Raw genomic sequence first — 12,781 nt, 5'->3', positions numbered from 1 at the left:
AGCCATTAACTATTCTCACTTCCAGGCTGCACTTGGGTGAGGGGTGGTTTACCTCTCAGTATTAACTAAATTAATAATCTACAGAAAAGTATAACCTCATGGATTCTGAGTCTTGTAGACATAAATTCTTTCTTTACCCCCCAAAGACCCTCATAATCATAGTAGTAGTAGTAGTGTAGTCGCTCAGTTGTGTCCGACTCTTTGCGACCCCATGGACTGTAGCCCACCAGACTCCTCTGTCCATGGGATTCTCCAGGCAAGAATACTGGAGTGGGTTGCCATTGCCTTCTCCAGGGGATCTTCCCAACCCAGGGATCGAACCTGGGTCTTCTGCATCACAGGCAGATGCTTTATCCTCTGAGCCACCAGGGAAGCCCATAATAAGCTAATAGAAAATATTCATAAAATTTTGGGGTTTTCATTCAATTTACTCATGTTAATGGTGATGGACAGGGAGGTCTTGCATTCCACGGTTCATGGGGTCGCAGAGTCAGACATGACTGAGCAACTGAACTGAACTGAACTCATGTTAATACTACCTGTTGACTGCACAGATTCAGTGAAATAGACCATTTTAAAGCTCCGTATCAGTTCTTTTCATAAGACTCAGTTCAGTTCGGTTCAGTCGCTCAGTCGTGTCCGACTCTTTGCGACCCCATGAATCACAACATGCCAGGCCTCCCTGTCCATCACCAACTCCCGGAGTTCACTCAAACTCATGTCCATCGAGTCAGTGATGCTAGAAAGCCCTAAAATAAAAGGCAATAGAAATTTTCAGTGAGTTTAATCTTGCTAAGATTAAATACAGATACCAATTTAACTAAGATTTCAATAGGTCTATTACATCTTAACCTTATTGTCTAAAATGTTAATTATCTTGGTACTAAACTGTAGATTTCATAGTCATTTCTGTACAGATCTCATGGTTATTAAATGATATGGTAAAAATCCAACATAAGCATACAATAGTCATTATAGTCCCATCAACATCAAACATATACATACACACTTACATTTAATAACATATTTGTTAAGACTTGACAGCTAGAGAACAATCATAAGAAACAAATTTAAGACTAATGAGGAATATGCAAAAATATTCAGAGAAGTAAGAGCTGAAGAATTTATATACCAACACAACTAGGTAATTCTCTTGGTTAAAAAATAAAGTTACCATATGCCTGCTTCTTGAGAGAGATGAAAGGCAATAAGTATTGAATGGGTCAGACTGTCATTGAGAAAACATGAAAAAAAAATGACTGGCTAGAGGGTCACTTTACAAAAGCAGATAAACAGCAAAGTGAGGGGAAGTCCTTCTGAGGAAAGAAGTGCTGTGAACCCTCCTAAACAAGAGAGGAAGCTCCTCACAGCACCCCTAACAAGACCCAGGGGACAAGAAGGTCATCAAGTGTGGGGCCAAAGCAGGAGCAAAAATGGGACCATAAACTGGATTTGGAATTGGAAACATGTGGTGGAGGGGTGGGGGGAACTGTTCATCCCCAAAAGATGTACTTCATCACCAACCTTGTATGTAACTGTCAAGGTACAGTGATAATAAAAAGCAGATGGAATTTTAGTCTGTTTTATTATTGCTTTCACACATTGGAGAAGGAAATGACAACCCACTCCAGTGTTCTTGCCTGGAGAATCCCAGGGACGGGGGAGCCTGGTGGGCTGCCGTCTATGGGGTCGCACAGTCGGACACGACTGAAGTGACTTAGCAGCAGCAGCAGCAGCATTATTGCTTTTAAATTGTATGTCCTTATCAAAAGATTTGTTCTTATTTGGGCCTCACTCCTGATTCTGAATGTATCCCTACAGACCATTGGAACATTAGTGAAAATGCAGCTCAGTTCTTCTTAAATGACTTTGAAAACACAACAAAGTAGGGAGATGTCTGATGTGCAGAACCCAGTTAGTATGATGTCTCTAAAAAGAAAATTCTTCCTAGAATATGTCGTGTACTTCATTGGGCTTTTTTAAATTAGTGTTGATTTTATTTAATGTGCCTCAAAGTCACATATAATTTGATTCATCTTCAGGTACTGTGAATAGTGTGAGTGGCACAGATGAAAAGACGGAAAAGATTCATAGCGACAAAAGGACCCTCTTCAGTCTTCCTACACAGGCAGGGTAACTGCTCCCTGTGCTTACTAACTTCGCCTTCCGGGCTGCTCACAACCTGGGTCAGGTTCCTGCGCTTGAAGTGCGCGTGCCCAGAAAGTCCAATCAGCTCCCTTCAGCTGTCTGTAGTTGCTGGTTCCTCCACCAGTTTCCTTAGTCTTGGGGCTTTTGCATTTCCTTCTTTTTAGTGGGAACAGAGTCTTCCCATAGGCTACTCCTACTCATCCAGGGCTTGCTTGAATGTCATCTCTTCTAAGAGTGCCTCCCGTTGGAAAGTAAACTCCCTGACAGCGGGGATCTTGACTGACTTATTCACCCTCTGTATCCTCTTGCTCCTAGAACAAGGCCCATCCCACAGTTGGTGCTCAATAAATATCAATTTATTCATTGACTGGTACGTGAGTACAGGTTTTAGTGGTCTTTTTGTATTCATGATTCCATATCACCAATGTCTCTAACATCCATATAATTTGTCAGTGATCTATTTAGCTCCAGATGAAGACTGATGACTTTGGAGTTGACCAGACTCGGATCTTAATGTTGGTTTTGATATTTCTAGCTATATGACTTTGGGCAACCTATTTAGTCCCTCTGGGCCTCTTTTTCCTCATTTATTGTTTTGCAAATAATAATACTTTCTTCATAGGCTAATTTGATAATTTAATAACATATATAAAAGGCTTCCTGAAAGTTTTGGCACATGATAAGAACTCAATTAATATAACCCATGAATGTTATAGATTAATGTTATCACTATCATTTGTGCTATTTTTATTGTGGATGTACTTGCCTTGGGAACTTAGTGACTTAAGGGTGACTTAGTAAACTTGCCAGCTGATGACCCTGCCTGATCAAGTGAACATTCCAAGGTCCAGAGTTTACTCTCTCATGTTCACTGAGCAGTCACTGTGAGTGAATCTTAAAGGATGGGTAGAATTTTGCAAAGCTAGAGATGCAGCTGGGAGGGATTTCACATCAAAAGGGACTGCAAGAATAAGACAGGAAGCTTTAGGGACAGCAACCTAAATAACTAGACCTTGGGTTACATTACTTCATTTATTCATTTTGAAACCATTTTCCAATCACTTATTGTGAACCAGGCACTGGGCTAAATGCTGGGGATAAAAAGGAATTGAATATGGTCCCTGGCCTCAAGAAGCTCAGCCTGTTGCAGGGACACTTACCAACTGTGCTGACATTGCCAGAACTACAAGAGCACAGAAGATAGGAAAGAAAACTTTTTCATGTAGGAAAGACATGAGGGAGGAAACAAGACCCACTGCAGAAACACCTACTAGGCTTTTGGAAATATTTGCGTGCAAGAAAATAGGTAGTTTTACTGGTCCTCCATCTGTAAGGGGCACACAACCACACACACAACAAGTAGTTAAGATGGGAAATAAAAGTGGTGAAGTTTAATTTTTGTTCTCAAGAGAATTACCACTGAAGACCTGGCAGAGGGCAGTGTTTAATTAATGGAGAAGCACTGAAGGTTTTTGAACAGAGGAGTGAAATGAAGATCAGAACTGGAAAAAGTAAATAGAACAGTAAATACTCACTTTAGAATTTACCCATCTTGAGAGCCTGGACTATTATAAAAGAGAACAGCAATACTCATCAATTATTTCATCCCAGAGGCTCCAATGGAAACCCACTCCAGTACTTTTGCCTCGAAAATCCCATGGACAGAGGAGCCTCTTAGGCTGCAATCCATGGGGTCGCAGAGTTGGACACGACTGAGCGACTTCGCTTTTCACTTTCATGCATGGAGAAGGAAATGGCAACCCACTCCAGTATTCTTGCCTGGAGAATCCCAGGGATGGGGGAGCCTGGTGGGCTGCCATCTATGGTAAAGGAAATCAGTCCTGAATATTCATTGGAAGGACTGATGCTGAAGCTGACACTCCAATACTTTGGCCTCCTGATGTGAAGAACTGATTCATTCGAAAAGACCTAGATGCTGGGAAAGATTGAAGGCAGGAGGAGAAGGGGATCCTTGTGGAATCTAAGAAATTTTTGACTAAGGATTTATGAGTGAAGACAGTTGGTAAATCACATTTGATCTCCATAATGGCCCAGTGAGAAAAATGAACATAATTTTATACATAAGCAAACTAAAATTCAGAGGAGGTAAGTGATACCCCAATGATCACCCAGCAAGAACCAAAAATTATAACTCAGGCCTCCTAATTCATAGTCTAGTGCTTGCCTGAAAGTATGTATGGGCAAAATGTTGGCTTCTCCAAGACTTATGACAAAGAAATATATCTCCTTACAATCAATACTATCAAAAGCCCCCCACAAAAATATGCTTAAATTTATATTCGCCCACAGAAAGCATAGTCACCTTATTAAAAAATCAAGATCGCTTGGACTTTTCTCCTCTCAAGTTAAAAGAAAGACAATAATCAAGAATTAGAGGACTTCCCCAGAGGCACAGTAGATAAAGAATCCACCTGCCAACGCAGGGGACATGGACTGATCCCTGGTATGGGAAGATTCCACATGCCTCGGAGCAATTACGACTGTGAGCCACAACTACTGAAACTCACACCCCTAGAGCCTGTGCTCTGCAACAGAGAGTAGCCCCCACTCACCACAACTCCACGAGCAGCAGTGAAGACCCAGTGCATCCAAAACTAATAAAAAAATAAACAGTTCAGTTCAGTCGTTCAGTCATGTCTGACTCTTTGCGACCCCATGGACTGCAGCACACCAGGCTTCCCTGTCCATCGCCAACTCCCACAGTTTACTCAAACTCATGTCCATTGAGTCGGTGATGCCATCCAACCGTCTCATCCTCTGTTGTCCCCTTCTCCTCCTGCCTTCAATCTTTCCCAGCATCAAGGTCTTTTCGAATGAATCCATTCTTCACATCAGGAGGCCAAAGTATTGGAGTTTCAGCTTCAGCATCAGTCCTTCCAATGAATATTCAGGACTGATTTCCTTTACCATGGACTGGTTGGATTTCCTTGCAGTCCAAGGGACTCTCAAGAGTCTTCTCCAACACCACAGTTCAAAAGCATCAATTCTTTGGCATTCAGCTTTCTTTCATAGTCCAACTCTCACATCCATACATGACCACTGGAAAAAACATAGCTTTGACTAGATGGACCTTTGTTGGCAATGTCTCTGCTTTTTAATATGCTGTCTAGGTTGGTCATAAATTTTCTTCCGAGGAGCAAGTGTCTCTTAATTCCATGGCTGCAGTCACCATCTGCAGTGATTTTGGAGCCCAAAAAAATAAAGTCAGCCACTGTTTCCACTATCTCCCCATCGATTTACCATGAAGTGATGGGACCAGATGCCATGATCTTAGTTTTCTGAATGTTGAGCCTCAAGCCAAACTTTTCACTCTCCTCTTTCACCTTCATCAAGAAGCTCTTTAGCTCTTCTTCGCTTTCTGCCATAAGGGTGGTGTCATCTGCATATCTGAAGTTATTGATATTTCTCCCAGCAACCCTGATTCCAGCTTGTGCTTCATCCAGCCCAGCGTTTCTCATGATGTACTCTGCATATAGATTAAATAAGCAGGGTGACAATATACAGCCTGATGTACTCCTTTCCTGATTTGGAACCAGTCTGTTCTTCTATGTCCAGTACTAACTGTTGTTTCCTGACCTGAATACAGATTTCTCAAGAGGCAGTTCAAGTGCTCTGGTATTCCCATCTCTTGTAGAATTTTCCAGAGTTTGCTGTGGTCCACACAGTCAAAGGCTTTCCCATAGTCAATAAAACAAAAGTAGATGTTTTTCTCGAACTGTCTTGCTCTTTTGATGATCCAGTGGATGTTGGCAATTTGATTTCTGGTTCCTCTGCCTTTTCTAAATCCAGTTTGAACATTTGGAAGTTCACAGTTCAGGTACTGTTGAAGCCTGGCTTGGAGAATTTTGAGCATTACTTTACTAGCATGTGAGATGAGTGCAGTAGTTTGAGCATTCTCTGGCACTGCCTTTCTTTGGGACTGGAATGAAAAACAATCTTTTCCAACTAGTTCAAATCCTAAAAGCTATTTCAAATCCTAAAAGATGATGCTGTTAAAGTGCTGCACTCAATATACCAGCAAATTTGGAAAACTCAGCAGTGGCCACAGGACTAGAAAAGGAAAAATAGAGGCCTAAATCAAACATAGAAATGGGAACCCAGAGGAAACAGTCATAATAAAGGAAGTAGAACAGGAAAAAACAAGTCACAAACAAAGGATGGGGAATCAAAACAATATTTGATTCTGAAAGGTAACACCAAAGGTATTAGGACAATTACTTTCAAATATTTAACAAACAATGCCGGCCAAATTTTGTGGTGGTGATGGTCGTGGTTTAGTCGCTAAGTCGTGCCCAACTCTTGGGATCCCATGGACTGTAGCCTGCCAGGCTCCTCTCTCCATAGGATTTTCCAGGCAGGAATACTGGAGTGGTTTGTCATTTCCTTTTCCATGGGATCTTCCTGACCCAGGGATCAAACCCAGGTCTCCTGCACTGCAGGCAGATTCTTTTCCAACTGAGCTACCAGGGAAGCCAAGTGTGAAGATAAAGACACTTTCATACAAGCAAGGGCACCAAAAATTTAGCTCTAGTGTCCTTTCTTAAGAAGCTACTATAGTATGTGTTTCAATAAAGGAATTATAACAACAAAGGAAGGCAGCATGGAATACAAAAAATAGGGATCCCACCAAAGGAAGTCACAGAACTGAGAGGCAGAGTGGTGACGAGCAATTCAGAATAGATCAAGGGGGCTAAGGACAGCAATAGTCAACCTGGAACCACATATTCAGTAAATCTCTTTTCCTTTTTAGAAAGGATTTGGATTGCTTACCACCAAAAGACTAGAGAAACATTAAGACATTCTTGAAGATAGAAAGGAGAGGATAAACAGGTTAAGGGGAGGGATGTACAAGTGGGAGGGGACATGGGTAAATCTATGGCTGATTCATGTTGATGTTTGATAGAAACCAACGCAATACTGTAAAGCTGCTGCTGCTGCTGCTGCTGCTGCTAAGTCGCTTCAGTCGTGTCCAACTCTGTGCGACCCTATAGACGGCAGCCCACCAGGCTCCCCCGTCCCTGGGATTCTCCTAGCAAGAACACTGGGGTGGGTTGCCATTTCCTTCTCCAATGCATGAAAGTGAAAAGTGAAAGTGAAGTCTCAGTCGTGTCCGACCCTTATCGACCCCATGGACTGCAGCCTACCAGGCTCCTCCATCCATGGGAGTTTCCAGGCAAGAGTACTGGAGTGGGTTGCCATTGCTTTCTCCAATACTGTAAAGCAATTGTCCTTAAATTAAAAATATTAAAATTAAAGAAAAAAAAGAATCATGTTAGAATCCTGGTAAATATAAACACATAGAGATTGACTATATAAGTCAAAGTCCATTGGCAGACGAATGGATAAGAAAGCTGTGGTACATATACACAATGCAATATTACTCAGCTATTAAAAAGAATGCATTTGAATCAGTTCTAATGAGGTGGATGAAACTGGAGTCTATCATACAGAGTGAAGTAAGTCAGAAAGAAAAACACCAATACAGTATATTAACGCACATATATGGAATTTAGAAATATGGTAACGATGACCCTATATGCAAGACAGTAAAAGAGACACAGATGTAAAGAATAGACTTTTGGACTCTGTCAGAGAAGGCGAGGGTGGGATGATTTGAGAGAATAGCATGAAACATGTATATTACCATATGTGAAACAGATCTCCAGTCAGGTTCAATGCATGAGACAGGGCGCTCAGGTCTGGTGCACTGGGATGACCCTGAGGGATGGGATGGGGAGGTAGCAGGGAGGGAGGGTCAGGATGGGGAACACATGTACACCCATGGCTGATTCATGTCAATGTATGGCAAAAACCACCACAATATTGTAAAGTAATTAACCTCCAATTAAAATTAAAAAAAAAAGAACTGCACTTAAGAGTAACCCAATGCTGCTGCTAAGTCACGTCAGTCGTGTGCGACTCTGTGTGACCCCATAGACGGAAGCCCACCAGGCTCCCCCGTCCCTGGGATTCTCCAGGCAAGAACACTGGAGTGGGTTGCCATTTCCTTCTCCAATGTGTGAAAGTGAAAAGTGAAAGTGAAGTCGCTCAGTCGTGTCCGACCCTAGCGACCCCACGGACTGCAGCCTACCAGGCTCCTCCATCCATGGGATTTTCTAGGCAATAGTACTGGAGTGGCTTGCCAGAAACCTCTTCCTTATCAAAGAATTTCAGCTAGCAAATATAAAAGAAATAAAAAATTAGAAAGTGACCATTTTGCAGCCCCTAACCAAAAAAAAAAAACAACAACAAAACGATCCAGCAAAGATTACCAATGAACAGTGAAACGGCATTAAAAAATTGACAGAGAATGAAATATTTGCAAAATAAATATTTCATGGGTCACTTGTGAGTCACAAGAGGAAAAACCAAACACTATGTTGAGGGCATCAGGCTTACCCCATCTGAACCGGATGACAAATATTCTCATCACTATTTTAATGGAATGAGACATTATGTGCAACTTGACATGATGCAATGGGAAGTAAACTATTTACTGTCTGTGATGTATAGTCTTGCCAAAAATGCTTAACCTGAATCTAATCAAGCCTTTGGCTCTTACTTGTAATTTACAAGAAATACAGGGACTAGAAGAACGAGTTAAACATGACTATAAGGAAGCAGTCAAACCCAGAACTGAGGATATTCTACAAGACAACTGACCTGTCTTTAACTAGACAATGTCATAAAAAGAAAAGGTGAGTGTGGGAGGAAGGAGAGGAGTAGTCTAGATTCAGACACGCTTAAGAGACAGAAAACATAATGACCAAAAGCTACAGAGAGACCAAGATTTTATCCTAGTACATACTAAGTAACTGCAAAAGCTCTTTTGCGAAGAGCTGGAGAAATCTGAATACAAATTTAGTACTAAGTCATATTAGAGAATTATAGTTAATGTCATTAAGTTTTAATGACAACATTGCAAATATATACAAATGTCTCTTATTTTTAAGAGACCCCCATTAAACTATTTAAAAAGCAAGTCTTTTCCTTTCTGCAATTTACTTTTAAATATGTAAAAAATAAATAAATATATGAAGCAATTATGGCAAAAGGTTCAGTTCAGTTCAGTCGCTCAGCCATGTCTGACTCTCTGCGACCCCATGAATCACAGCACGCCAGGCCTCCCTGTCCATCACCAAATCCCGGAGTTCACTCAAACTCATGTCCATCGAGTCAGTGATGCCATCCAGCCATCTCATTCTCTGTCGTCCCCTTCTCCTTCCGCCCCCAACCTTTCCCAGCATCAGAGTCTTTTCCAGTGAGTCAACTCGTCGCATGAGGTGGCCAAAGTATTGCAGTTTCAGCTTTAGCATCAGTCCTTCCAATGAATGTCCAGGATTGCTCTCCTTTAGAATGGACTGGTTGGATCTCCTTGCAGTCCAAGGAACTCTCAAGAGTCTTCTCCAGCACCACAGTTCAAAAGCATCAATTCTTCGGCGATCAGCCTTCTTCACAGTCCAACTCTCACATCCATACATGACCACGGGAAAAACCATAGCCTTGACTAGATGGACCTTGGTTGACAAAGTAATGTCTCTGCTTTTTAATATACTATCTAGGTTGGTCATAACTTTCCTTCCAAGGAGTAAGCGTCTTTTAATTTCATGGCTGAAATCAGCATTTGCAGTGATTTTGGAGCCCAAAAAAATAAAGTCTGACACTGTTTCCACTGTTTTTCCATCTATTTCCCATGAAGTGATGGGACCAGATGCCATGATCTTTGTTTTCTGAATGTTGTGCTTCAAGCCAACTTTTTCACTCTCCTCTTTCACTTTCATCAAGAGGCTTTTGAGTTCCTCTTCACTTTCTGCCATAAGGGTGGTGTCATCTGCATATCTGAGGTTATTGATATTTCTCCCAGCAATCCTGATTCCAGGATTGCTTGTGCTTCTTCCAGCCCAGCGTTCCTCATGATGTACTCTGCATATAAGTTAAATAAGCAAGGTGACAATATACAGACTTGATGTACTCCTTTTCCTATTTGGAACCAGTCTGTTGTTCCATGTACAGTTCTGACTGTTGCTTCCTGACCTGCATACAGGTTTCTCAAGAGGCAGGTCAGGTGGTCTGGGATTCCCATCTCTTTCAGAATTCTCCACAGTTTATTGTGATCCACACAGTCAAAGGCTTTGGCATAGTCAATGAAGCAGAAATAGATGTTTTTCTGGAACTCTCTTGCTTTTTCCATGATCCAGCGGATGTTGGCAATTTGATCTCTGGTGCCTCTGCCTTTTCTAAAACCTGCTTGAACATCTGGGAGTTCACGGTTCACATATTGCTGAAGCCTGGCTTGGAGAATTTTGACCATGACTTTACTAGCGTGTGAGATGAGTGCAATTGTGCGGTAGTTTGAGCATTCTTTGGCACTGCCTTTCTTTGGGATTGGAATGAAGACTGACCTTTGCCAGTCCTGTGGCCACTGCTGGGTTTTCCAAATTTGCTGGCATATTGAGTGCAGCACTTTCACAGCATCATCTTTCAGGATTTGAAATAGCTCAACTAGAATTCCATCACCTCCACTAGCTTTGTTCATAGTGATGCTTTCTAAGGCCCACTTGACTTCACATTCCAAGATGTCTGGCTCTAGGTCAGTGATCACGTTATCGTGACTATCTTGGTCGTGAAGATCTTTTTTGTGAAGTTCTTCTGTGTATTCTTGCCACCTCTTCTTACTATCTTCTGCTTCTGTTAGTTCCATACCATTTCTGTCCTTTATCGAGCCCATCTTTGCATGAAATGTTCCCTTGGAATCTCTAATTTTCTTGAAGAGATCTCTTGTTTTTCCTGTTCTGTTGTTTTCCTCTATTTCTTTGCATTGATCGTTGAGGAAAGCTTTCTTATCTCTCCTTGCTATTCTTTGGAACTCTGCATTCAGATGCTTATATCTTTCCTTTTTTGTTAAATATAAAAGATGTTTTCTCACTAAACTAGTGCTTCTCACACTTTAACATGCTCATGATCAACTGGGGCCTTGTTCACGTGCAGATTCTGACTCAGCAGTTCTGGGCTAGGCCTAAGAGTCTGCATTTCTAACAGGCACTCAAGTGATACCAAAGCTATTGCTTCATGGACCACATTTTCTGTAGCAAGATATTACAGTATTTTTTATGCATTTCTGTTTGACAAAATAAAGCTATTCACTAAAAAAAAGAAATGAGTGCATAAAATTCAAAACAGAAGAAACAAAGTCAAAGTGAAAATAAATTCTGAAGAAAGTATCACTAGCAAAGCCCATTCTGGATAATAAAGTCAAGTCTAACCTTTATTTTTCCTTTTCCTTTGTGCTTAACATTCACTTGCTTGTAGGATGCCATGTCCAGAAGCCCTGCAACCAACACTCCCAGTGAGAAATGGCTGGGCCCATGCTTCCTCGTAGGGGAGCAGGACGCCTCAATCCAAGATGGCAGCCACTGGCCATGTGCAGAGACACTGGACCTGAAGCTGGAGCCTGAGCAGCACAGCTGCACCCAATCTGCAAGAATTCCACCCCCTCCACTCCCCTCCCCACTGCCCAGAACCCTATAAAGTAGCCCCACCCACAGCCACTCAGGAGAGCAAGTACTCTAACGTGTGTCCATTCTTTAACAGAGGAATAAAACTTTCCCTTGCTTCTGAATCAAACTTGGTCTCATTCTGCTGGCTCCAACCTTCCTCCAGCAGGAAGACCCTTGTTGGGGACCAGCTCTAAAGGGTCAGCAAGAAAAGCAGTAGTAGAAAAATGGAGGGAATTTAGGAAACAGCAGGAAGAGAGAGCAAAAGATAACTCAGAAATAAGTCTAGGTACATCAGGAGTCACACACAAAAAATTAACTCAATTTACCAGTTAAAAGGCTGAGATTGTCAAACTGGAAAAATTAGTAGTAGAAGAACTGAAATATATGGCACTAACCAAAAGCTTTTGTAGCTATAGTAACGCAAAATAGAATTCAAGGCAAAAACTACCAGGTTGAAGAAGTTCCCCAGGTTGAAAACTTTTCAAGTACTATACTGTGGAGATCTTATAAAATGAAATACTCTTAAGAGCAATGAAGGAACAAACCAGAGTAAAAACAGTAGATTATAAAAAGATGTGGGAATTGCCCAGCAGTCCAGTAGTTAGGACTCTGTGCTTCCACTGCCAAGGGCCTGGGTTCAATCCTTGATCAGGGAAATAAGATCACACAAGCTACCTGGCACAGCCCAAAAAAAAAAAAAAATCTGTGCAATATTATACCATTTCTATGAAGCATAAAAACAGGCAAAAAATATATGCACATACATGTATATGTATATAAAGTATGCAAACACATGTGTGCACACGTGTATCATTTAAGAATACACAGACATATGGGAAAATTATAAAGAAGTATATGGGAATGACAGACATGAATTCAGAATAGTGGATCCTTCTCAGGGAAGGGAAACATGGGTGTGGCCTGGAAACATTTTATGTATGAAATGGCTCTGGGATTTATTACACTAGTCTTTAGATTTCATAATTTTTCCAAAAATGATGGAATGAGAACATGTACTCACTCACCTTTGGTTTAAATCCCATTGTAATGGCAGGGAAAGAAAAATATTTTTAAAAGAATGAATTCCTAATAGCTCCAGAAGCAACAGCAAAAAG

General features: G+C 41.4%; 1 non-coding gene across 1 annotated transcript; it reads right to left on the bottom strand.

Annotated features, from left to right (window-relative positions):
• Window positions 1-300: 300 nt before the first annotated feature.
• Window positions 301-372, bottom strand: TRNAH-GUG (transfer RNA histidin (anticodon GUG)). The gene has a single exon. It is a non-coding gene; the product is annotated as a tRNA-His (tRNA).
• Between the last annotated feature and the right edge of the window lie 12,409 nt (window positions 373-12,781).

The sequence above is a fragment of the Moschus berezovskii genome, chromosome 7 (assembly GCF_049115385.1).
Source record: "Moschus berezovskii isolate FMDL1 chromosome 7, NW_MosBer_1.0, whole genome shotgun sequence".
Taxonomy (NCBI): Eukaryota; Metazoa; Chordata; class Mammalia; order Artiodactyla; family Moschidae; genus Moschus; species Moschus berezovskii.
Note: the sequence above shows the minus strand (reverse complement) of the source record. Positions and strands in the feature narration are given on the sequence as shown.